The 23945-nt window shown below is 39.5% G+C and overlaps 1 protein-coding gene across 1 annotated transcript in view; it reads left to right on the top strand.

Annotated features, from left to right (window-relative positions):
• Window positions 1-2759: 2759 nt before the first annotated feature.
• Window positions 2760-23945, top strand: part of GALNT1 (polypeptide N-acetylgalactosaminyltransferase 1) — a 95795-nt gene continuing 74609 nt past the window's right edge. The window contains exon 1 of the mRNA XM_039843103.1: window positions 2760-2879. The gene's annotated coding sequence lies outside the window, so the exon portion shown is untranslated. The remainder of the gene's footprint in view (window positions 2880-23945) is intronic.

Below are 23945 nucleotides of genomic sequence, written 5' to 3'. Positions count from 1 at the left end.
TGTCTCTGTCTCTCTGAGTCTCTCTTAGGCTCTCTCTCTCTGCCTCTGAGAGGAGACCACATTTTATGTAGTGTTACCCCTTCTCTAATAAACTTTCCTTTAGACTCTAACTTTGGCGTGTGTTTGAATGCTTTCTTACACTCTGCCAAGATCCCTTTTGTCTCTGCGCAGGGCTTGAGTCTCCCCCAGCTTGGGGAAATTTGCCTTGTCTTGCATCATAACCAGTTGCAAAGACTGTATTTTATTACCTTTTACTATGCGAACAGCACACAACTTTCCATTTGTTTAAGAAAAAAATTTTTTTTATTGCAAAGAATTGTTGCAACTAGATAAGGTACTATTTTCCTGGGCTACTTAATTGCATGGATTTTTAAAAAAATGTTTTATTGAGGTAAAATTTATTTACCATAACATTTACTAGTTTCAAGTGCACAATTCAATGATTTACAGTAATTCTATGTAGTTGTGTAACCATGACCACAATCCAATTGTAAACATTTCCATCATTTCGAAAAGATCTCTTGTGCCCCTTTGCAGTCACTCTTCATTCCCACCCTCAGCCCTAGGCAACCACTAAATAAATCAACTGTCTGTATAGATTTGCTTTTTCTAGACATTTCGTATAAATAGAATCATACAATATGTGCTTTTTTGCATCTGGCCTTTTTCACTTGGCTTAATGTTTTTGAGGTTCTCTATATTGTGCCTTCTATGAATATTTCATTCTGTTTTATTGCTGAATAACCTTCCGTTGTATGGATATACCACATTTTGTTTATCCATTCATCCATCAGTTGCTGAACATTTGGATTGTTTCCACTTTTCACATATTATAAATAATGATGCTATGAATATATATGTACAACTTGTTATATGGATGTTTTCAGTTTTCTCGGATTTATACCTAGAAGTGGAATTGTTGGTTTTATGGTACTTTTGTGTATAACTTTTAAAGAACCTAACGTGTTTTTCCAAAGTGGTTGCCCCATTTTACATTTCCCTCATCAATCTATGAGGGTTCCAATTTCTCTGTCTCCTCACCAACAGTTGCTTTTGTCAGTTATGACAGCTATTGTAGTGGATGTGAAAAGCTTTCTCATTGTGCTTCTGATTTGCATTTTCCTATACTATAACTATAGTGACAACACGTTACAGTTACTGTAACGTGTTGAGCATCTTTTCATGCTATTGTTGACCATTTGTAGTTAATTCTTTTGCCCATTTTAAATTGGATTATTAGTCTTATTCTTGAGGTCTTTATACATTCTGAATGCAAGTCTTTTATCAAATGTATGATTTGCAAATCTTTCCCCCGAGATACAGTATTTTTTTATAGGTATTTTTAAAGGAGATGCTAACTTCAAAGCGAAGTTTCCTTGTGGCACATTGACAGGCCAATGATTCACTTTGTTTCAAAATATTATGTAAGTACTTTTAAAAAGCAACTTTTTAGTATATTTAGAGAATGTATTAAGCACAAAACAGCATAGTGAAATTCCAGATAATCTTCGATAACATTTTTTTTTTTTTGCTTACAGCCAGGCTTTTGGTTTTGAACATACATAGCATTTATTAAAAAGTAAGACAATTTAAATGACATTATAAACACTAGTGTCTTATCATTTCATCTCTTGGCTGGCGAGCAAGACACATAAACCTCTGAATGATTTAAGTGGAAAATTCATTTATTAAAAGAATGGTTGGTGATTCCTAGTGTGACAGACGACCATGGTTGTGTATTCTCTTCAGGTGGCTAGGTACTGGAATCAGTGCCAAGGGGGAGTGTTTTCCAAGGGGGCACAGTGGAGGAGCCCCTCTCTGAGCAGGAGACACTTCCCTAAAAAATCCCCACGCTGCAGGAGACCCGGCGTTTTAATCTGCCGAAGACTGGCTGCCTCTTCCGGCGGTGCTGGTCGGTGGCCTCCCTCTCACCGCCCACCCTGGGTCCTGGACCTCCTGCATCTCTGTTGCCTGGCGCAAGGCTTAGCAGGGCCAGACGGACGAGCCGAGTCTTCCAGCTCCAAGTTCGCCTCGGCCGCTGCAGGCGGCCCCACCCGGGTCAGGAGCAGCCCTGTACTTGGTCCCGGGGTCTATCCGAGGATCTCCTCGGCGCGGTGAGGGCACCCGTATTTCCTCCCACCCCGTGGTCTGGTCGACGTGAAAACGGCTCGAGTTTGATTTCTCTTGATGCGGCAGTCTCTTTGTTCGTACTGGGGTTCAGGTGGAGACCACCCGGCCGGACTGCACGGCCGAGGTCGTCGCAGACTGAGCCTCCCGCCCGGGGGACCCTTGCTCCGGTGTCTCTCCCCGCGGTGTCACCAGTCCGCGGTTCCCCGAGGGTCAGGGAGGCAGGGGCAGAGGCGCGGAGACACCGGAACCTCCCGGGCCCCGAGGGAAGCGCCGCGGCCCCGAGGTGGGCTCGCCGCAGGGGCGGGGGCAGCGCATCCGGGTGAGCGCGCGGCGCCCCCGCCTCCCCCGCGCAGCCGCACGGCCGCCGCCGCCGCCGAGCACGCCGCGCGCTGTGAGGACCGCGCTCGAGCGGTCTGCGCGGGCGGCCCTGCGGCCCCGGCCCGCCGCGCGTAGGCGGCCCCAGCGAGCGGCAGCAGCGGCAGCAGCGGCGACGCCGGCGGCATGCGGGGCAGCCCGGAGTAGTGTCGCTGAGCCCGCGAGGCCGGGCGCGGAGGCGGGGGCGGGCGCGGCGGAGGCGGGGCCCGCGCCGGGCCCGCCCGCCCGCGAGGGGAGCCGCCGGCAGTGGCCGAGGAGGCGGCGCGGCGGACGGCGGCCCGAGAGGAGCGCCCGCGCTGCGGCCCGCGGGATCGCTCCGCGACCGCCGCGGCCGGCCCCGAGGAGCGTCCGCCGCCGCCGCCGCCCAGAACGAGGTGAGTGTTCGCCCGCGCCCCGGCGGTCCCACAGCCGCGGCCGCTTGCGCGAGTTTGGAGGAGGAGGTGGAGGCCCGTCAGCGCCTCCCCGTCCCTTTGTGGCCGGCGCGGCCGTGGCCGGGGCGCGGGAGCGCTGCGCACAGGGTCTGGGTCAGGGACCGGGTCAGGGACTCCGGGGCTGCTGGATATGCGGCGTCTGTGGTTGGCAGCTGCGGCGAGCAGCGAGTTTCCGTCCTAGTTTGACATTGAGTTAGAAACCGTTTTTCTTTAGAAGACGGAAGTTTGCTTTATTCACCAAAAATACAGCTAAACATGGCTCCTGGGTTCAGCCCCGCCGTGTGGTACTTGGAGCCCCGGTGCCAGGCTGACCCTCGCTGGGCTGGCGCGACGGGGGAGGGGAGGACACGCGGGCAGCCAGGGTAGGGGCTTCCCGGCCCACTGCGCGCGAAGAGGTCCCGGCTCCGAATTAGTAAATGTCTATGTATGGGAAGTAGCGGACTTTAGGTTATGTGGCAGTCCTTCCTGGAAGAATGAATGAATGAAATGTCATTTGCTCATCCATAATCAATACAATGTCCATTTGAAGATTTGCCAGGAATTATGATGACTTGCATTGTCATTGCTGCTCTTACCTGGTCAACTCTGCTAAGTGAGGGTTCCCCTTCCTCCAAACTTATGACCTTGGCCTGATTTTAAACGCCACTGAGCCAGCCGAACTTACGAACGCGCTTCGCATTTCCTGGCAAGTGTGGGCGGTAGGTAAAGTAGTCTTTGTGATTGCGAACTGTTTTTGGAAGGCAAGAGAACGTTACCTTTAGTCGTACCTTATGCTTAATACTTTCATTTGTAAGACTTTCTGTCAAGAACCCTGAGATATGTGTGTGTGTGTATGGGGGTGGGGGGAGTCTTGTCCTCATTTCGCTGATGAAGAAGTTGGGGCCCTAAGAAGTTGTGACTTTACAGGTCACAAACTAAGCAGCAGAGAGCTGGGATTCAAACCTAGGCCTTATTAATCCAGCCCTCTTTACATCACATCTTTGTCTAGACTTGGATTGTCCATTGTGGTGAGCACTAAGCACATGTGACTTTTTAAATTACTTTAAATTAAATTTAAAGAAATTCAGCTCTTCACTTGCACTAGCCACATTTCAATTGTTCAGTAGCTAAATGTGATCAGTGGCTACTATTGAACCGTTCTTGTCTAGACTACGCATCCATTTATTTGGTAACTAAATATTTATTGTATGCTATCTGTCTGTGAGGCGCAGTTTTAAGTCCTGGGTATACTGTGATGAGTATTGTATATATAGAGAAAATGTCCTTGCCTTTATGGAGCTTACATTTTACATGATAGTTTGAGGGATGTTTCCACAGTACTTCAGAGCCTTGCTAATTCAAAGTGTGGTTCGTGAACCAGCATCAGCATACCTGTCATCTGGGATTTTGAAGAAATATAGCAGCTCAGGTCCCAAACCACATGAACTGAATTAGTATCTGTTAAAATGATTTAGCAGATCACAAGTAATAGATCACAGACCTATCTCGGCTGATTTGTGTTTGCATTGAAAGGCTTCTTCCAAACACCAGAGATAATGGTTTAATGAATGATCTGATGGCTTTTAAGAAGCAGGCTGTAAAACTCTTGGGAGCATTCACCATTTATGCAAATACTTGTTAAATGCTTGGCTTCTCCCACAGAGTATAAGCTTTATGAGAGGAGAGATTGTATCTTCCTTTTAGAGCCCTGTTTCCCCAGAGACTTCAAAGTGCTTGTTAAGCAGTAGGCACTCAATAAATGCATGTTGAGTACAGTCACTTGTGGCATGATGTTTTAGTCAACAATGGACCGCATATATGACATTGGTCCCATAAGACTATAATGGAGTTGAAAAATTCCTATCTCTTAGTGATGTCATAGCCATCATAAGTCGCAATGCAATACATTGCTTGTGTGTTTGTGAGGATGTTGGTATAAGGAAGCCTGTGCTGCCAATTGTATAAAAGTATAGCATATACAATTATGTGCAGTATTTAATACTTGATAATAAACAATTGTGTTACTGGTTTATGTATTCACTATACTAGACTTTCAATCATTATTTTAGAGTACTCTACTTATAAAAAAAAAAGTTTGCTCTAAAATGGCATGCCATATTCCACAGGCAGCAGCTTCATACATCTCATGTTGACGGAGTCTCTTCATTGCATCATTTTCTCTTGTGCTTAATTTAATTTCCTGTTGTTTTGTACATGCTATAGAGCCTTGTAGCCTAGGAGCAATAGGCCGTACCATGTAGCCTAGGTGTGCAGTAGGCTATACCATCTAGGTTTGTCTAAGTACACTCTATGGTGTTCACACAACAATGAAATTGCCAAGGACACATTTCTCAGTATGTAACTCCGTTCTTAATCAACGTGTGACTGTACATGAAAGAGCATGCTAGGAAGTCAAAGCTGGTGGTTAATCTCAAGCAGTTGCAGGTAAAGGTAATTTTCATGGCATTTGGTAAGAGCATGGGACCAAAGTCAAAATGAAGGTGGTTCTATATGTACCTTTTCAGCTTCAAGCCCTGGCTACTCTGGCCTGAGTTTTACTCTTGGCTCACTTGCATGCCCCATCTCTTTCTCTTTTTAATGACATAAAATAATATTAATAAATGTGAATCTTAATCATGTTAGTGCTATATTTTTTAAAACTAAATTCCAGACTATTTGAATTTTACCACTTTTCTATTATCTTTATGTTTAGGATCCAATCCAAGGTACCACATTGCATTTAGTCATTGTGTCTCCTTATTCTTTGGTCTGTGACAGTTTCTCAGTCTCTCCTTGTTTTTCACAACTTTAGTACCCTTGAGTACTATCCTGGCCGTCTTTGATGGACAGCTTTCCATAGACCAGATAGGATCCTCCAGTGATGGTAAAAGACTCTTATATTCAGGAAAGTAAGGCAACTGGAATAACTATTTCTGCTCTTATTTGTTCATGTAATATATACATCAGTTATGCTTATGTAATAACATACAACTTTAGTTCTTGTTTTTGTTACCAGGTTTCTTGGGATACAGTTCCTAATTGGTTGAGAATCAGAAGAGTATTACAACATTAAAATTGTGAACCACTGTTTTAAAATAAACTTGAGTTTTTATTTTTATGATAAGTAAAGAGTTGGGCCGAGGTGGAGGAGCAAGGAAAGAGATTAGCAAAAAGAGGTAGGTCAGAGAGGGACCAAGGTGAATGGAGTGACAGATAATGGAGGAAAAGGAATGGCGAAGCTGCATAGAAGAGAGGTAGGAGTGAATATTGTTTGTTCATTTATTAATATTTATTGAGTGCTTATGGTATGCAAGACCTAATGATAACTACTCAAGATAACTGGGGTGGGACAGCACGAAATACATGAACATACAGAAAAATACATAATAATTACAATTTGTGATGAGTGCTATAAAGAAAAAGTAAAGGGTGCTGGAGGGGTTGTGGATGGGAGGAGCTGCAGCTTTTGGTCATCTGGGTTGGTGAGAAAGGCTTCTCTGCGTGACATTTGAACTTCTCTCTCTGGCTTTGGGGACCCTCCATAATTATCACCACAGTGCTTATCTCATCTTTGTTATTTCACAGCATACACATGCCTCTCTCCATAGGCACTGTGCTTATTTTTAGCTGTGTCTTTATATATGATTTCTTCTTCCCAAGATGTCCCCCTCTCCACCTCTCGTTCAATGATTTGCTCAAATCCCATCTCCATTATGAAGTATTTCACTGTTGATTTGTGCCTGTTTGTCAATCTACTCGAGCATGGTGTTTGAGGATAGGAATCATATATTTATATCTGTGTGGCCTCAACTTAGTACAGCACAAAGCCAGGATTAATAAAGGGCTGTTTAAGAGGGTAGATCCATTCTGAAATGTTAACATTTGGGTATTGAATCTTAGAGCAGTAAGTGAAGGTCCAGTATTTTCTTCAGTTAAACTTTTCGTGACATAATTATAGATCCACATGCAGTTATAAGAAGCAATTCAGAAAGATCCACGTACCCTTTATTCAGTTGTTGCGAACATACGGAAATGATGTGATTTTTCTTCTTTAGGCCATTGATATGATGTATTATATTGATATATTTTTGAATTGAGCCAGCCTTGCATCCCTGAAATAAACTCCACTTGGTCATGGTGTTTCTTTTTATATATTGTAGAATTCTATTTACTAATATTTTGTTAAGGATTTTTTGCATTTATAGTCATTGGGGGCATTTAGCACTAGAAATTTCCCCCTCAGCACTGTTTCACTTCTGTCTCACAAATTTTGATATGCTATATTTTTTATTTTCAGTCACATCAATGTGTATTTTTCCCTTGAGACTTTTTTGACCCTCAGATTATTTAGAAATGTGTTGTTTAGTTTCCAAGTGTTTGGAAATTTTCACATTATTTTTGGTTTCTAGTTTGATTCCATTGTGATTGGAGGACACACTGTTTGATTTCAGTTATTTTAAATTTGTTGAGCCTTGTTTTATGGCTCAGTATGTCATCTGTCTTGGTATGTGTTCTGTGGACACTTGAATAGAATGTGTGTTCTTCTGTTGTTGAGTGGAGCGGTCTGTAAATGTCAGTTAGATCCTGTTGGTTGATCATGTTGGGTTCTGTGCCTTTGCTGGTTTTCTGTCTAGATAGTCTATCAGCTGTTGAGGAGGGGCGTTGAAGTTTCCAGCTACATTTATTCATTTGTCTAATTCTCCTTTTAAGTTATATCCATTTTTAGCTTTACATATTTTGCAGCTCTCCATTTGGTGCATAAACAATTAGGATTGCTGTGTTTTCTTGGTAAAATGACTCTTCCTATCATTATATAATGACCTTCTCTGTCTCTGGTAATTCTCTTTGTTTTGAATTCTACTTTATCTGATATTAACATAGCTACTACTTTTCTTTTTCCTTTGATTGCTCTTTTAATTGGATGATATATCTTTTTCATCCTTTTACTTTCAACCTGCCTATGTTATATTTGAAGTAAGTTTCTCGTAGATAGCATATAGATAAGTCATGTTTTTTAATCAATTCTGCCAATCTGTTTGATGCATTTAGATCATTTACATTTAATGTAATTATTGATCTATTGGGACTTAAGTCTGCCATTTTACTTTTTTTTATTTGTTCCCTTTGTTCTTTGTTTCTCTTCTCCCCCTCCCCTTCGATTTCCTATGGGTTATTTGAAGATTTTTTTTAGAATGCCATTTCAATTTCTTTATACTGTTTCTGAGTATATTTCTTTGTACAGTTTTTAAAAATTAAATTTATTTTACTGGTTGCTCCAGATATCACATATGTATTTTATGTATTTTAATATATAATATATCTTATGGTCTACTGGTGTCATTTTACCTGTTCAGTAGAAACCGTGCTTCCCTTTATGTCCCTTTACCCTCCCCCATTTTAATACAATTGTAAATATTTTTTCTACATACATTTAGAAGCACTTTAGACAGTGTTATAGTTTTTTGCCTCCACAATCAGACATAAGTGAGGATATTCCAGGGGAGAAGGAAAGCCCTATTTACCTGTATTTTTGCTTTCTATGTCTTTTTTTAATTTCTCAAGATTCCTTCTTTTATCATTTCTTTTTTGTTTTAAGAACTTCCTGTAGTCATTCATTAAGGTAGGTCTGCTGATGACACATTAGTTTAGTTTTCCTTCTTTTGAGAATATCTTGATTTCCTCTTCATTCTTAAAAGTCATTTTCTCTTTGTCACTTTTCTTTCAGCACTTGAAAAGTACATAGAGGCCACTGCCTTCTGGCCTCTATGGTTTCCGATGAGAAATCTGTTATTCAAAAAGTTTTTCCTCTGTAGTTAAGGTGTCATTTTTTTCTCACTGTTCTCAGGATTTTTTCTCTGTTATTAGTTTTCAGAATTTTAATTATGATACATCTTCATGTAGATTTCTTTGCGTTTATCCTGTTTGGAATTTATTAAGCTTGTTGAATCTGTAGGCTATGTCTCTTGCCAAATTTGGGAAGTTTTCACCATTATTTATTTGATTATTTTTTCAGCCCACTTTCTTTTCTCTATTCAGGACTCCAGTGACTTGAATGTTAGCTCTTGTATGGTCCCACAGGTTCTTAAGGCTGTTGATTTTTCTTTAGTTTATTTCCCTCTGTTCTTCAGGTTGGGTAATTTATATTGCTTTATTTTCCATTTTCTTTTCTCTGACCCTTCTATTCTGTTGTGTCCATCTACTTAGCTTTTTATCTTGGTAATTTTCAGCTCTGAAATTTTCATTTTGTTTTTCTTTATCTTCTATTTCTTTGCTAAGGCTATTTATACTTGAAATTATTTGTTGAAGCATTTCTGTCACAGCTTCTTTCTAATCATTGTCAGATAATTCTAACATCTCTGTCATTTTGGTGTTGGTGTCTACTGTTTTTTTTTTTTTTCATTCGCTTTGAGTTCATCCTGGCTCTTGGTATGATGAATGATTTTTTAAAAATAAAAACTGGATATTTTCATATGATAGTATGAAATTCTGGATCTTATCTAAAGCCTCCGGTTCAGCTGGCTTTTTTTGACACCACTCCAGCAGGAGAAGGGGGTGACATATAGCACTGCCTTGTTATTGCTAGGAGACATTAGAAGAACAGACTCCCACTTGGCCTCCCTTAACCCAAGAGGTACAGTGTTTTGTTACTGCCAGGTAGGGGTACAGGTTCAGGATCCCCAGGAGAGGTGGTGTGGAAGAGTGCCTTGAATGAATGCTGGGCTCCCTACATGCTGCCTAAACATCACTAGTGTGGAAAGGTGCCTTGTTACAGCCTGGCATGCATGTAGAAGTCTAGGCTACCCACTTGACCCTTGCTGGCATAGGCGGGGCCACAGTTTTTTTCTGTGGTGTTTGTCTGGAGTATAGAGGTTTTTTTCAAGAGTTTTCTCTCTTGCTAGGATGTTCCTTTTCTGGTTCTTCGGCTAGAGAGAGCAGACTTTGGGACTTCTTTTTCCCTGTCTGCGCTTATAAGCATTTCTAGGTTGCTGTCTTCTTTAGCTACAAGTCTGCCATATGTGAGGCAAACATAAAACTCAGGGAACTCACCATTGTGTTGTTCCTTGGGGCCTGAGAACCCTAGCCAGTCTGCCTGCTTCTTTCCATACTTGTCTTTTTATGTTTGTTTTCTCTGTAATGTCCAGAATTTTTAGTTGTACTTCATGGAGGTGATAGGGAAAAGTGCATCTAGTCCATCTTCCCAGAAGCAGATGTCCCTGGGAGGACTAGTTATTAACATTTCCCCTTTGTCTTCAACTGATTCTTTTCTAAAATATGTAAAAATTGCATTATAAGAAAAATGAAATAAAAACCTACAATATATAACTCCCAATTTTTTACTATTTTCAGTAGATGAAAAATTTCTGTCAGATTGTGATCCTAGCTTCCAAATGCTTGCTCTCAGTCTTTGTACTCTCATGGAGAAGGTATGAGCAGTTTGCAGTCTGGGGACTGTACTTTGACTAGCACTGCCTAGAATATTACTACTTGATTCTTTTTGAAATTATAAATCAGTAATTAGCTGTTCAGTTTAGTTTCTCCTCTGCTATTTTTTTCCTTGTATTTTTTTAGAGACGCCCTCAATGTGAAGTCCTTTAAGTCCTTAAAGAGAAGGAATGTTTGAGATTGTTTTTAGGACAACTGTAGCCACAGTGATGAGATTGCATTTCTAATTTTGTGTAATTTATTTCTCCTTTAACTGCTAGAATTTCTATAAATGGTTATGAATTTTAAAATTCTTAAAAGTTTTTATAAGAGTCCTTTGTACTCTGTAATTTATGACTTCTAATGTTACACAAAGATGCAACTGCTTTTGATTCTGTAAAGATGTCTAAGTACATAGGCTTCTGGTATGTTATCCTTTGGTTGACAGCCTCAGCTATGGAACAAATGCTGAGGGACACTAGGTGAAGCCTTCTGGAGAGCCATGAGGTGATTTGAACACAGTTCCTTAGGTTTAGGTGTTATGATTTTTGCTAGGTTTTTGGTTTTGGTGGTTATGACATCCTTCCCATTAATTTTTTTTTAAAGTATCAGGTCATTTATAAAAAGGAATAGAATTTGCATTGCATTGGTGGAGGCACATGCTAAGTTGTTGGATCATTCTTTGGAAATTACAGTTTACATTGTATAATTGTTTTCCTTAAGGTTAAAGAATGAGTGAAAATTTCTGAGAATGTTGTAATTTATTCTGTTCCTAGGAATTAGCATATTTATCAATAAACACTTTACTAATATTGATAATTCCTGTGCATAGCAGGGCCGTTAGAGATTAAAAAGGTAGAACTGTCATTGTGCGAGGCCTGGCTGCTTCAGAGATCGAAGTCATATTCTGCTCATAATAAGACTACAGAATTAATTTTAATTATTTTAAGTGTTTCCATGCAAAGGGAATACTATCTGAATAGGACTATTGTAAGAAGAGTAGCCATGAGAGTTTCAATGTTTACACAGTTTAGGGGCATAAGAGACCCAGAACAGCTTTGTCATTTGGCATGGAAAATGGTGATAAGAAGGTCTCTGATCTGAAACTTGGGAGGAGAATGAGAAAGTAGAGAGAAGAAGAAGATGGTCAATTGTAGACTAAGAGTCTTTGAACAGGGCCAGAAATCCTATGATGAGCAACCTTTGGGTCATTTCAGTATATGTGATATAAAGATAACACTCCTGGAGAGAGAGGAGCTTTGTGGCAGAGCTTTTGATTGGCAATACGCTTGAGTTGGATGAGGGAGTACAATACTGGCAGCTTATCAGCTGGTGTTTCCTCTGTCATGGGCTCTTGTCACAGCAGGGAAAGTTTAAGGAGCATTAGGGGAAGTTGGTTCAAATAGGCTGGGATGTAGGCTGTTGATAATCAGACACAACTTAGAACACAACGCAAATATAACAGTCTGTGTAGCAATGACCAGTGTCAGGTACTATTCTAAGTGTTCCACTTATATTAGTTAATTTAATCTTTATAACAATACACTCTTATTATTATCCTCATTGTACAGATGAAGGAACTATAGTACAGAGAGGTTAAGTGGTGAAGCTAGGATCTGCACCTGTCCCTTTGTCTGTGCATTTAACATGGCAGTCTGGTCTTAACCACCAAACTGGATAGACTTGCTAGGATGGTTTGGGCAAGATTACTAGGGGCTTTGAATAGCAAGCAGAAGATTATGGATGTCATTTGGAAGGCAGTAGGGAGCTAGTGAAGGATTTTGATGAGAATATTGATTGTCATGATCAGAATTAAGCTTTAATGTACATGTATGTGGATGGTGTTATTTTAAAAGGCTAGACATAGGAAATGAAGCTAATGTATTACTTCACTTGACTGTGTGTATAGAAACATATAGGTGTTCCTTTCAATGGGTAAAAGAAAGAGGGAAGTAAATCATTTGATCTCCCAAGAATATGCCACCATTAACAGCAGTGGGGGGAAAAAACACAGTTTATTTGAGGATAGTTAATGGATGTGCCTGGAGACCTGTCCAGCTGCGGGTGTCAGAGAGAAACTGCAGGTGAAACTAACCAGTGGGCATCATAGTTGTGGAACTTGATCTTGGGTGGAAAGGTCAGCTCTGGAGGTACAGATAAGCACTGTTAGCAGTGAGATGATGAAAATAGGGGTGGTTGAAAGGGCTGAGAAATAAACCTGAGGAGAAGCTTACAGTTAGGACCCTAGAGAAAGAATCTTTTACATCCTCATTGAGCAAATATTTATTGAGTGTCTGCTGTGATTACAAAGTGAACAAAAGAGACATGGTTCCTGTCCTTGTTGATTATACAATTTAATAGGATAGATAAAAATAGAGACAATTACGTAAATAATGAGGGAAATGACTTTCAGGTGAGACTCAGGTCAAAAGGATTTTAATACAAAGAGTCGGGGGCAAGAGAATTCCAGGTAAAAAGAATGGTAGATGCAGAGGCCATGTAGTATAAGAGAACTCATTCTGTTTAAGGAACTAAGAGATCAATATGGCTAAAGGGCCACTGGTGTGAGGGAAAGTCGGTGATATGAACAGAGAAAAGTTGGCATGGGACAGATCATGCAGGACCTTATTCTCAGTGCCGTTGAAAAGTTTGGCCACAAAAGAGCTCTGTTTTGAATTTTAAGCTGATCATTTCTGCTGCAACATGGAGAATGGATTCAGGTGAGAGGATAGGCTGAGTAAAAACGTCAAAACCAGTGAGGAGACTCTGTAAGAAGCCTGGACTTAAATATTGGCAGTGAATCTGTTTGAGGCTGAAGACTGGCTCCAGTGTTTCAGTAAGCTGCTCTGGCCTTCCCTGGCCTTCCCCCTTGGTGCTTTTTTCCTCTATCAAATCATGTATCATGTTGACACTGTCAGCATATCTACCTGTGTCCCTTGTAGACTGTGAATTCCTCTGGCAAGAGTAGGGACCTTCTCTTACTGGTCTCTTAAGCACCAGTGCCTACCACCTGAGAAGTGATTAGTAAATGTTGAATAAATAAGTGTACTTACCTTTAGAAGTGCAAGACTCTGGTCAGGTTTTAGAATGTGTCTTTTTCTTGTTGTTTTTTTTTTTTTCCCTGGGAGAAACTCCAAGATGTGAGTTGGCTGGTGGAAGTGTTACAGGGGAGGAATATGCTGACTATTTGGGGCCTATATAGGATTCAGTGGTGTTTTCAGATGTATAACCTTTGGAAGGTCTACACAGTTTGCTCAGCAGTAGAATTAGAAGAGGGCAAAGTCAGGAAATTCAAAAGCAGGGGTCTCCAACCCCCAGGCTGCGGACTAGTACTGGTCCAGTCCATGGCCTGTTAGGAACCTGGCTGCACAGCAGGAGGTGAGTGGTGGGCAATTGAGCAAAGCTTTATCTGTATTTGCAGCTGCTCCCTAGTGCTAGCATCACCGCCTCAGCTCCACCTCAGATCATCAGGCATTAGATTCTCATAGGAGTACTGGTCCCTAGTACCAAAAAGGTTGGGGGCCACCATATAAAGAATGACGGGCACTGACATCCAATGTTGCTGAGCAGGCAAGACTATGAAAAAGATTTCTTCCTCTTTCTTGTTTTCTTGTACTCTGTAGTTTCAGCAGAGCGATAGTAGCAGAAATCATATTACAAGGGAGTAGGAGTGAGTGCATGGTGATAAATGGTGACAGCAAATGTAGACCGTTCCTTGAATTATAATGGAGAGGAGGAAGGAGGTGGGTGTAGTTTGGCGTTGGGAGTAGTTGAGGGAAATGTCTTTTCAGATGGGAAGGAGCAGAGCCTATTATTTGTAAGACGTAAGGTATAATCTATCAGAACCAAGGAAGTAAGGTGGATGAGAGTCATTGTGGGTTTGACAGAGCATAAGGAAAGGGTATTGTGGTACCCTGGAGACAATGCAAATGTCCCATTGAAAGAAGGTGGCCAGTAATCACCTCCTAGGATTTTGCTGTTTGAGTGTGCTCACTTCCTCGTGGCAAAGGATTGTTTTACCAGAGCAGTCAGCAATCCTGATTATTCAAGTGAAATGTCCTGATTTTTAAAATGTCGGTGAGTCAGTTTGTAAGAAGGCTGTCGTGTGTTGTGTGTGTCGTGTGTGTGTGTGTGTGTGAGTGTGAGTGTGCGTGCGTATGAGAGAGGGGTGGGGGGAGTGGGGAGAGGGGAGGAAAAACCCTTATCTCTAGGTGCAGTTTGGCCTGAAAGTTACCTTGGGAGAAAAGTCTGGTGGAATCAGTTGGTAAGTGAAAGAGAGGAGAGGCGTATTTGTGGAACAAAAGTTCCAAAACTATAGGAAGGGATGCAATTAAGTGTACAAATGGAGAGCATTCTCCTTGAAAAGGAGGAAGGACTCTGTGAGGGAAGAACAAAGGTAATGTGAGGTAAAAGTGACATGGAGGGAACTTGAGTCTGAGGAGGTGAGACTTTGTAGAGTCAGAGGGCAGGATTGGGTCAGGTGGTTGGTGAGAGTATACACACATGAAATGAGGTGTGTGAGGGGGGAGTACAGGAGAAGAATAGTAAAGAACAGTAAAGGCTTCATCTGGCTAGCTAGCATCGGTTTACAGTGGACTTCATTACAGCCAGCTTCATTTCAGAACTTTCTTTGTAATGTTAATGTCCGGAAGTTGAAGTAGAAAGTGAATAGTGAGACTTGTCTAGGGTTAGGGATTGAAAAGATGAAAGGTCCAATAGGTGATTGATTTCTTTGTATGTCTAAGAGGACATGATTAACAAAGGTTGTGTGGCTTCTAGGTTGGTAGCTAAGCACATGAAACCAGAAGCATGGTTAGGTAGGAGAACAGGAGTTGATGTGGAGACAGATGGAGAAGAGCAGGTTTGGCAAGGTGAGAGAGCTTAAGTACCATATGGTTAGGAGGCCATGGTTGTGTTTGCATTTGGGTTTGATTTTGACGGAAGTGTTAGTTTAAGGTATTGATAGGCAAATTGATGTTGGACCTTAAGACAAAAGACAATGGTTCTAGGCTGCTGAGGACAATGACAGTGTCAGAAGGTATCTCGAGATTTGCAGCCAACAGAGGATTGAGAGAGTTTGAAAGTGGGGAGGAAGATAGTGAGTACAGTGCCTACGTGAATTCATTGGGGAAGGTTGGAGGATAGGTACCTTGAAGATCAGTCTCAATATAAGGATAAATCTTTTGGGAGTGGCTTAAATGAAGTAGCAGATTTTGACTAATCCATAATTCAGATTTAACTATTACAATATTCTACTGTAATATTAAGGAAAATTTCTAATGTAAAATACTCATGTGTAACAAAAGTAATAAAATAATATATAAAAAGATTTGGACTAATCCATTTTGCTTAGGGCAGACAAGGTAGGGTCCCTCTGGGATTCACTTCACCCACACCCACAGAGATGCTTAATGGCAGCCATGACCTGTTGTGCTCTGATTTACCAGCAACTCCCAGACTTGGGAGAAGTGGTAGTGACTAACCTAGTCATGCTATCACTTGGGAACATAGATGCAGTATCACTTTCTGAGAGGTTAAGGGTTTGAAAAAGGTCTTCAGATTTCCCTCAGACTTTTAGCAGTGGAAGAGCATTGGTTTGTGTAGTAAGCAGACCATAAACCTACAGCAACAAGCTGCTGCCTGTCTGCTTGCCACCCTCCAAACAAAACTAAACAAAAATGATTATGAATTTAGGTATGCTTCCATCTCCTCATCTGATGTCCACATGTTTCTGCATAAAAATACTATTTGGAGAATGAGTAGAGTAGGGTAACTTTTTTTGCATTATTAAATAATGGGAATTTTTTTTTCATAGAAAAAGTAATGTGTGTGTGGTAAAATATTCTGCCAGTATCAAAAGGTGTACAGTGAAAAGTAATTCTTCCACCCCAGTATTTATGTTTTAATGTAAATTGAAGTCATAGATATTTCTGGGCCAGATGAGAGTTGCCTCAAAAATTTGTTTGTGTGTGTGAATTAGAATGTTATAAGGAATATGATAACTAAGCTACAGGGGGAAAAAACCACCAGTTGATGAGTTGCTGATAGGCATTTTTAAAAAGATTTGGGGTGCATTTTGAGAAATGGAACAAGCTAGGGAATGTATTTTGGAGAGGGAGAATGCTGTGAAGACCAAGGAAAACAGGAGAGAGTTTAGGGAGAACTTGGTACACTAGGTATTAGATATAAAGGTTAGGGTAGATGATGTCAGAACAGAGAAAGCATGAAGTCAGGTGGCATGGATTTATCTGAGCCCTGAACTGGAAAAACATCTTTTCTCCAGAGACTCAAAATGGGAGCTAAAAACTGTAGCTTGATTCAGATTGGGTGGGAAGGTGCAAATAGACAAGTCAAAGCAGACTGGGGTCTAGTGACTTAGACTAGGGTAGTAAAAATAGAATTCCTGGAAAAAAATTGTTGGGAACTTTAAACCTGAACCACACCAGCTGGATAACTTTATTACTGTTCTCTCACCTCTGAACAACCTCTGCCCTTAAATACTAACGAGCTGTAGTAGAATTTCTTTATGAACTTGAAACTTCTGTATGCTGAAGTGTGCTGAACTAGGGAAAAGGATTTCAACCAGAGTGGGGAGAGTAAGATGGGGAAGGTCTACCTCTTTGTATACTTGTATAGATAGCAGCAATGAACCTGAGGTTGAGCTCTTTATATCACATAACTCTTTGAAAGAGGTCTCATAAAAACACCCTAGAATTTCACCAGGCAGAAAGTTTCAGTAAGAAGTAAGTAGGCTCTCAAACTCCTATGAAAATTGCCCCTCACGTCGTGGTTCTCCAGATCTCTGGGGCAGTCCTTCACATCTGTACACTGGAACGAACCATCTCCCATTGCTCATCACACCTTAGCCTTCTGATCTTTCCCTGTACTCCCTAAAACATCTTTCTAAGACTTACTTTCTCATCTTCACAGAGCCCCAATGCCATTCTTGAGTTGCAGCACAGTACCTTCATGGTACACACCAGTCACTGATCTTAGTTCGCTTCTCTTTTGTGTTCTTTGGTTACAGGCAATAGAATCCAGCTCTATCTAACTTAATCAGGTGGTGATTTATTGGAAAGGAATTGGAAACTTACAGAACTGTTGGACTGCTAGGGAACAAAGCTTGGAAACAGGCGGAAACTTAAGGCAGCTTTGGGGAGCTGGAAAGCAGAATTATAGGAACGATCTGATCAGGATGTCATCACTGGAATGAATGAACTCCACTTGTTTCTTTTATCTTTGCATATTTCTTGCTCATGAGTTCATAGTCCTGAAGAGTACATCTTACTGGCTGAGTGTAAGTCATGGTAGGTATACCAGTGTTGAGAGGAGGGATTTAGTTGCTGGAACCTTCAGAAATCCCTTGGCCTCCACAGTGGGACAGTAGACATGTGGATTTACAGTCTCAGCAAGATTATACAAAGCAGAGAACAGGTAATTCTCCAAAAGGAAATTAGGAAGGGGGGAATAGATGCTGGACAGCTAAAAAGATACTTCTCCTTTCCAATATAAAAAATTTTTTTATGATTCTCTCACATCATAGTAATTTAGTTGTGAGACAAATAATAGCTAGACTTGTTTAGTGCTTTGCTCACTACAATTTATGCTGCATCTAATCTCATTCCTTTATGCGCTACCTGTTTGTCACAACAATCTTGTGATGTAGGTAACCACTTGGTGTCAGAGCCAAGGTAGTTTAGTACTGCATTGCCCTATGCTGTTTAAAAAATTATCATGAATTAGTTAATACTTTTAAATTTGGATTTTATTAATTTTAGAGTATCTGTGCATATTTTTAATGGTACTTCTCTCTCCCTCTCTCTTGATAAATTATTGCTATATAGCAGGCAGGACCAAGACCTCAACATTAAAAAATGGGTGCTTCTGAAGGTTATAATTTTTTTGCTACCTTTAAATATTTAGGCATATGTAGTCAGTGTAATTTAAAATTACTATTAGTTATACCTAGTGGTCATAAAAATTATGGCATGGATGGTTGAAATAATCCTAAAGAATTTTATCCTGAGTTATTTTCCAATTCTTCATCCAACAAGGGTTTTTTAAAAAAAGTCTTTCTTATAGTTTCTGTCCTGCTGCTAAATTTACTGGGTTACATTTAAATTTCTTTATTTTCCTATAAATTCTCAGCTCTAATGGGCCTTGAAAAGACCCAGAGGAAGGGGAATGAAGAGAGGTAATGGGCTTTTATAATATACAATGTAGATAATAAGTCCTTTACAACTGAAAATTGTGCCTGTGTAAGTGTGGTGATAAGATTCTTGTTCGCAGGACAAATAGAAGGATAGGCAGCATGTATTTGTTATCGAAAACCTGCCATATATCATACCCCGTCACTATAGTTTTTTAAATTAATTTCATTTTAATAGCTAATAATCAAATAGTTTTTATTTCGTTTTTCCAAAATCACTTTAATTATTATTGCTAATAGAAATAAATGGGAGCAGCTTGCTACCTAATCATGATTCCTGGTTAAAACTTGAGTGTTGACCTGATAGCTCACTTTGGGGGCATTTTTGTGTATCTTGTTTCATTAGCTTACCCAATTTTGTGTGGTGTTTTAACTCAGACAATATAATGCAGATTAGACCTGCTCTTCTAGCATTCTAAAATAGACTGGATAGCTAACTGAGAGGATTGCTAGAAAAGTTTGTGAGAGTAAACAAACTGTTGATAGCATGTGCAAATTAACATAATAGAGTTGTTTACAATATAAACAGCTACTGTGTATTTGAGCCACCTCATAACAGAAATGAGCTCGGTTGATGAGAAGTAATAAGAACACTCTTAATAAACTAAATAACTTTGGGAGGGTCATCTTTTACTATTTTGCCTGTGTGTCCAGTTGTCAGTCAGAATGCTGAATCCGCTTTACTTTTAGTGTTTGGCTGACTTTTACTACAGCCCAGTGTCTAACAAGGAGACTTTGCCTTCCCTTAATCACTGACCTGGGAGCTGAGGACCGTGATGTGGATACTGCCACCTCTAGCACATTAGGGTAGAAATAGAACAGGATATTCTTGTTTGAGAATGTTGGCCTTTACAAAACGGCTCCTTATAAAGTGCTTTACAGATTTACAGATGAAATTCAGTTCAGTAATCTGAAGAACATTTATGGAGTATGTGAGATGTATAAGGCCCAGTGTTAAACCAAGACATAAGTCCTGCCTTTAAGAGATTAAATGTAGAAATAATTATAGTTAAATTAAGAAATGTGATTTAATGGTTTAGTCATTTGTCTATTAGTTTTTAAGCACTTGCTGAAATGAACCAGGCACTATACTCAGCTCTGCGAATTCAGAAATGCCTTCCAGGACTCACAGTCAAATGGGCGAGCTTGGCATACAAAAATAAAGCTATATGATTGTCACTAGTAGAGGTGGTTGGTATAGAGGGGGACATCTGAGGAGATGAGAGGTTCCTTGAGTGCCAGTAATGTGTCAGTAGGCACAGCCCCAGGTCCTGGGAATACAAAATGTCTGCCTTCACAGAGCTTTGAAAGGCCTGAGTATTGTATGAGTTTGGCAGATGGACAAGCAGAGGCCATTTCAGACAGAAAATAACACATGGAGACATGGAAACAAGAGACCGCATGGCATATTGGAAACTAGAAGTGGTTGGATGTGACTGATGAGCAGGGCACCTGAAGGAGGTGCGGAGTGGAAGCTGAATGTGGTCGGGGTTATGTTGGGCAGTGTCCCAAAGGCTCTGCCTGGGATGCTCTTCCACAGGATCTTCCTGTGGTTGGCTCCCGCCTCAGAGAAGCCTTTCCCGCTCACCCAGTGTAAAGGAACTGCCCAGTCCCCTGCCAATACACCACCTCTCCTTTTTTTTTTTATTTATGGAGTGCTCCGTAATAGCTGATACTTTATTTTTGTTTATTGTCTGTATCCCAACACTTAACTACAGTTTCATGAGAGTAGGAACCAGGTCTGTCATGTTTATTGCTGTATTCCCAGCACCAAGAACATCTGACAATGTTTGTGGAATGAATGTAAGTATGGATTTTATTCTGTAAACTGATGGTTCTTAATTTTGTTATTTTCTAGATCCTTTTATACATAAAAATTATCGAAAACAAAGTTTTTGTTTTGTGGGTTATATCTATTGACAGTTGTCATATTAAAGATAAACATCAAGACATTTTAAAAAACATTAATTCATTTAAATTAAGAATAAACCTATTACATGTTAATATAAATCTATCTTTTATGAAAAATAACTGCTTTCTAAACCAAAAAATTAATAAGAAGTGTGGCATTGTTTTACATCTTTACAAATGTCACTAATGTCTAGCTTTTCATAGCTGGATTCCAAATCTTTTGTATTCATGTCACGTAGCCTTTGGAACTCAGCTATATACTCATGACAGAATGAAAGTAAAAAGGCATAATGGACTTAGTGTAAAATAGTTCTGACCTTGCAGACCGATTAAAAGAAACCTCTGGGATCTTCAGGATCCTTTTAAGGGTGTCTCGGTGCTATCATTATAAGATCTACTGCTATAGGTGGATAGTTTTTAGCTTTTTAGTATCAGGAGTATAGTTTCAAATCTACCAAGCTCTAGTGTAAAGAACAGATAAAGGCGGATCTGTTTAGGTAAAGTGCATATGTGTTGTGGTTTAGGGAGGAGGGGGAGTCCCTAGAGCCTTGCTTTTACCCTTCTTTCTCATTCCTTGGCTAAGATGCTAATTTGGCTATAGGATTGTTACCTTTAGGGTAGGACTATTGTGTGTAAGTGAGGCAGGTGAGCATACAATGAGGATTCTCCACTCTGTACCATAGTTTAACTGTCAGTATTTTATTTAATGGCCTTTTATTTTATTTATTTATTTTTTACTTAATGGCTTTTTAATATATGAAAGCTTATTTCATTTTAAGCATTGAAATACTAGTGTTAATATTTTATAAAGGCTATATTTTCCATAAGTACTCATTTGTTTGCTTTCATTAAAAAGAAAAAAAGAAAAAGATTTAATTGCAACCAGAGACCTAATTTTGTTTCTGAGGTTTACTTTTCCAATTTTGTATAAATAAGTAAGATTTACTGGTATTTGCAGCAATGTTATAGAAATACTTTGGTCATAAAACAGGTGTTTTAAAGATAGTTTTCTATCTTTGCACATCTAAGAGTATGTAAAATAAAATTTAGTCAAGGCCCAGGTACATAATCAGACAGAAGTAAGGAGGAGGAGGAAATCTAATTCTGCTTGTCAAATAGAGTGGAGGAGAATGGCAGCTGGCAAGAGTAAGACTAGAGCTTGGATAGTGCTTTTAAGTATCATTACCACCAGCTGATTTTAGTATGTTTCTGTGTTAAAATAGTTATTTGTCTGCCTCAGGAAACATTCTCAAGTCAGTTAATTTTGTTACTACGTGGAACTGTTTCTAATTTTTTTTTGTCTTGAAAAGGATCACAAGTTTCCTGTAAAGCTTCTGTTTTTGCAAGTAAATCCTGTCTCTCAATTTTGTAGGTCCTGTCTTTTGAGATTTTTATCTGACATATATTAAGAGGCTACGCTGGAACTTTAATTCATTATCAATATTTATTACTTGTATCATTAAAAAACAAGATCATCTGTTGTGTATAATTATGACATGGTGTTTATGTAGAATATAAACTCTAGCTTTATTGTCTGCTTTTTCAGTGTTGGAAGGAAATATTGAGGGATACAGAGAAAAGCAGTAAAAATAATTATAGGACTGAAAAGTATTGTCTTGGATTTGGAGTTACATATTTTAAGATGTGATTCAATAACTCAACTTCATACATGATATTTATGAAAAGAAAACCCTGTTTTAAAGAGTTATATAAATATGGCACATCTCCATAAAAGAGTGAATATAACTGGACAAATTTCTTTCTAGATGAGGTTTAACATTCAGAACTGCCTGATACTGATAGCAGTTAATTTTTAATTATTTTTAGAAATATGAAAGAATGTCATTTAGCCATTCTTTGAGTAAATATTTAAGTGCCTACTTTGATCCCATCATGACTTTATTTTCATATTTTTTACATTTCATTTGTTTCTAAATGAAATATTTTGAATAGGTAGCATCATAACTTTTTGAGCATCTCCAATTATTAAAGTGTGCCCCTGTTTCTTTTAAGTGAATGGAATTATGTATTAACATTTCTGTAGGCTGCCCACCATCCAACTTTACATCAAGAAACGAGGAAAATACTTTGTTTCTTATAATTTTACGTTTAATAAAAATTAATTGGTGATATGTTGTGGGGGAATACTTAATGTTTTAGTAATAGCTACCTTTTTCTAAGATTGCAGTCCCCCCATTCTCGATCCTTCTACCTGATTATTTCTTCTTTCTTTCTCTTACTTTACTACCTTCTATGATATAATTCAATTTATTTATGTTTATTGTTTGCTGTCTACACCTCTCTTCCCACATAGAGTCTTTGAATGCATTAGTCTTTGTTTGGTTTCCTGATAAATGCCAAGTGCCTAGAACAGTGTTTGGCACATATTTGTTAATCAAATGAATCATTTACTCATTTATTTATTTATTTATTTAGGCTTTTAGAAGTAGAGGTATATTTCTTTTGGAGTAAAATACTCAGCTAGCAGACTTCAAAATATTTAAAGGCTTCAGTTTATGGCAGTGTGGCAGATCAGATTTAAAAAAAGTTCTCTCTTATGTAACATTAACAGTACTGGACCAAATAGTCAAAAATATCTTTTAAATGCATAGTTGAGCTGATAAATAAGGAAGCTTCTCAGAGGTCAAAAACAAGAAATCTTAAATCCAGATAGGTAAGCTAATGGTAATACTGGCTGCTGTGCTGGAGGTCCTGGTATCCTTGGAAGCTTAGAGCTTTGGATTTTGCAGGACGACTGTGGGGTGCTAGACAGAGTCTAGGAATCAAGGTGAGAAGTAAAATCCAGAGACCCTATATAAAATGAAACTCCATGAAAGGGGTCAGTAAACTAGGAAAAAAATTAAAAGTCTGTCCCACAGGGCAGAGGTGGAGAGAAATGTATGGGTTGGGTTTAGTAGGAGTGAGGTAAGGAGGGTTGCCTGTCTCAGCTTGACAGCTTGTCTTTCATTGGAAAGGTAAAATGGTCTTCCTTGAGAAATTATAACTAGGAGTCCATTCTCGCCAAGAATTTAGTGAAAAGTCTCAAGATTTTAGGACTGAGAAACCACATCCTCCTGGAGAAATACAGCAATACCGATTTTAGAGAATTGACACAGGTAAAGTTTCTAGGAACATGAACTCACAATTAAAAAAAAACAACACTTTCAGTAAGCCACAGTGAATTAATCAGCATTAGGTCAGACAGACATTCAGAAGCTACAGATATTCTAGTTGTCAGATACAGAATATAAATAAATGTTTAATATGTTCAGAGTATAAAAATATGGCTATGGAACAAGAAGCTATCAAAAATAATTAGGGAAGCTGATATTGAATATCAGCTGTAATTGAAAAAAATTAGGCAAGCTGAATTTAGTATATAAAGGAAATACTACATATTGAACAAAGAATTTGTTCTAGGCAGGCAAGCGTGGTTCTGCATTAGAAAATCCATTGATATAATAATCCACAGTTTAAAACTAAAAACC

This window comes from Pteropus medius, unplaced genomic scaffold (genome assembly GCF_902729225.1).
Source record: "Pteropus medius unplaced genomic scaffold, Ma_sr-lr_union100, whole genome shotgun sequence".
NCBI classification, from domain to species: Eukaryota; Metazoa; Chordata; class Mammalia; order Chiroptera; family Pteropodidae; genus Pteropus; species Pteropus medius.
Note: the sequence above shows the minus strand (reverse complement) of the source record. Positions and strands in the feature narration are given on the sequence as shown.